This window comes from Acinonyx jubatus, chromosome B1 (assembly GCF_027475565.1).
Source record: "Acinonyx jubatus isolate Ajub_Pintada_27869175 chromosome B1, VMU_Ajub_asm_v1.0, whole genome shotgun sequence".
Classification (NCBI taxonomy): Eukaryota; Metazoa; Chordata; class Mammalia; order Carnivora; family Felidae; genus Acinonyx; species Acinonyx jubatus.
The window spans coordinates 102,316,127-102,319,805 of record NC_069382.1 but is presented as its reverse complement, the minus strand read 5'-3'; positions in this window follow the sequence as shown (position 1 = coordinate 102,319,805).

The following is a 3,679-nucleotide window of genomic DNA, read 5'->3' as shown; positions in this document are numbered from 1 at the left end:
AACACTTAAAAAATAAATACTAATGCAAAAAATATGATGGGCAAGATCTCAAAGTTTTCGATGAAGACAGGGTTAGTGCAGGAGATCCTTACTGAATTCTGTGATCATCATGAGGTGCACCGCAAACAACTTGTATCATTGTTCACCCACAGTACATCTCTCTTTCCAATGAAATAATCCTCAAAAAATTCTCTCCATTGCCATCATCTTTCATACCTATGTTTAAATTTAGGCTCTGGGGTCTAACAACTCCCTTTGAAATGTATTTTGTGTGCTGTCGTATGGTCAAACCTTCCAACTTAAATTAGTTATCCATCTGTCCGTCTACCTACCCATCCACCCATCAATCCATCCACTTATTTACTGGGGTTGGATATGAAGGAGAATAAAGACAATCTTCAGGGAGGTTGGCTGGTTCAGTCAGAAGAGCATATGACTCTTGATCTCAGGGTCATGAGTTTGCGTCCCATGTTGGGTGTAGAGATCACTTCAATAAATAAAACTTAAAAAAAAAAAAAGGCGCCTGGATGGCTCAGTCGGTTGAGTGTCCGACTTCGTCTCAGGTCATGATCTCACAGTTCGTGAGTTCAAGCCCCGCGTCGGCCTCTGTGCTGACAGCTCAGAGCCTGGAGCCTGCTTCAGATTCTGTGTATCCCTCTCTCTGACCCTTCCCCACTCATGCTCTGTCTCTCTCTGTCTCTCAAAGATGAATAAACGTTAAAAAATTTTTTTTAAATAATTTTTCAAAAGCTAATGACTAATTCATTTTAAGAGATGCATTTACAGTTACAAAAGGAATACTAAATTTGTCTGCCTCACCAAGTAGGCCTTGAGGCTAGATTGATGTGTAAAATTAAAGGGAGTCACAGCGTATTTTACTTTCCTGTTAGAAATGTCCCCTAAAACATGTCATGTTACCAACTGCTCTCTTCTGCTTACATCCCCACCTCTATAGAGTCCATTTTTTATGAGCTGTTCTGAAACAGGTCATTCCATAATTTCTGATCAGTTTGTTTTCAGTGTAAATAGAGACTCGCTTTCAGAGGTAGACTGATGAGACTGTCTTGTTCAGAGAAAAACTAAGGACCTTCAAGCTAATAATTGTCACTTCCTTTGTAGAGAGTGTTTTTATTACCCTTCAGCTGCCTTAGAGGAAATTGTTTTCACCTAGTGGATTAAGTCAAACTTTGTGCCACAGAATACAGTTATGCCTGTCATGGTAGGCACTGAGATTTTTTTTAAACCTCTTTTCAGAGTTTTTTTTAAGCTGATGTATTAGAAAGGTAATTTAGTCAATAAATACTTTGTTGTCTCTGTAACTGATTTCATAGAGACATGTTGGCTCCAATGATTTTGAGTTGTCAGAGATAATTCTCTAAAATCAGTTAAGCACCTTTGGCCTATTTGTGTAACCCAATACAAATTAGTAAGTTTCCCCCTTGAGTCCAACAGCAATGTATTATTCTATAAAACATCCAGTTGTTAGCTATTATTGTCTTGGTCAGTTAAATGGCCCTGCTCCATAAGAACAGCCTAAAATGCATCTGGCTCAAGAAACTAAACTGTAATATTCTGGTCCCAGAAAAGAGGATTATAAAGAACCATTCTTGCTTGGAATAGCATAATTGGGATTTGAGTTAATTATAATCCAAAAACTTGTCTTAGCCAATGGTATATGAGTTCTAAAACCCCTAAAGCCAAAATCTTACTATGTAAAAATTATCCATATAATACAAAAACAGAGACATGAATTGAATTGAATTTCACACCATGTTGCTCTCCTAAAATATACTGTCTGAAGAGTTCTTGCAAATCAGTTCCTGCTGCTTTATAAATGACCATATTTACACTGAATTACAATGGCCCTCCTTCAGTGAAAGACCAGCTTGTTCAGAGAATGAATTAGGGCCCAATGACACCAGGGAATCTGTGGCCCCATTACTGCAAATGAGCAGAAGGTCAGTGAAAATGAAACATATTTTGAAGTTCACATTTCTAACAAACATTGCCCAAAGAAGAAAATGGGAATTCAAGACATATGTAAAAGTTTACTTAATATTCTTAATTAACATTAGCATTGATATGAAAGAATACATTTCATATATATAGTATGAAGAATAACCAAATAAATCCCATTTTAGCCACTCCTAGTTGAAAAACTAGAATAGTACTGTGGCAGGCTTACCCCCTCAGTGCTCACTATTCCCAAAAAGCACTGATGGCTCTCTGTTTTAAGCACCTGAGATGCTTTGCCTGCAGGCTTTCCTCTGGTCAAGAAAGATGCTCAGCCCCAGAAGCAGGGCATGCTGGACATAGGGGGAGTTAAGACCATCAGGAGCATACCTCAACTAATAATGGGTGGGAGCTGGGAGCTAGACATCTAAACTTCTTTGTCCCGCAGGTAGGATGACTTTGACTTGTATTCTATACAGTCTTCAAGAGGTCCCCAGTGATACTGAGCCTCAGTTGTCCACAGTAAGAATCTGCTTATAACTTACCCTGTGTTCACTTCCTTTCTTTGCCTTTCCTTCCCTTCCCATCTTACTTCTCTACTCTCTTACCAGTATTTGCTGGGATAACCTTCCAAAATAAGCTACTTACACTTAAGTTCTCACATCAGGGTTTGCTTGTGGGGACTCTAACAATTGCCAATACTGTTGAAGCTCATTTTCATTCCCAACTTTAACTCTGTTTCTCTCCAACCAAGGGTAACTACTGCTTTGATTTTTTTATGTTTATCATTGCTTTGCTTTTTTAAATGGTTTTATTATATTAAAGATACTAGTAACTGACAATACATTTTTAGGATTTTTTAATGTTTTTCAACTGAACAAATTTATACTGTATATATGTTTCTGTAACTTTTAAACAACAAGCCATTATGTTTTTAAGATTCATCCATGAGTTACTTTTTATTGATACGTTAATACTGCTATGAATATTTCTGTACATCTCTCCTGGTACACATGTCAAGAGTTTACCCAGAAGTGAAATTACTGAGTAATAGACTCTGTGCATCTTCATTTTTTTAAAGTCACATTTCCTAGTAAAGACAGTAGTCCTAATACATGTGTCTACTTTTATTTCCTTTTAAAATCTCACTAAAGCTTTTAAGAAGGCAAAAATCCACAGCGATGGGGAAAAGAGAAGACAAGACAGTATCAATAAAATTTTTAAATCGGTAAAGTAGATGGATGAATGGTAAATTACTTGGTAGAACTGAGAAAGCCAAACCTAAGATAGGGTGAGGGGCCAGACCAACTTAATGTATACTGCAGAATCTTCAAAAGACTCCATAATAGGTATCTCTGGAAGATGGGATAAAAAGAGCTAGCTGAAAGATGGTGAATTGATTGAAAGTGTTTTAAAAAGCAGTGAAATTCTCAAATCACCTTCTCTATACTAACCCGTGAGTAATTATCCCTCACACCCAGCAGAATTATTCTCCAGAGAAGCTAAAACAGAACTTGACTGAGGAAAAGTAGATACAGTTGAGGACACAGATACTGTAAAGAAATAGGAAGATTAATTGAATGTGTGCCTTTTAAATATTGAGAGATCCACCTTATTCACTTTTTAGAACACTGGAAGCCAGGCCTTTGCTTTCTATACAAGATTTTGGAAGAGTCTTCTCTGGGGGATCTGACCAGTCCGTAGAAAGATGTAAAGAAAATGACAT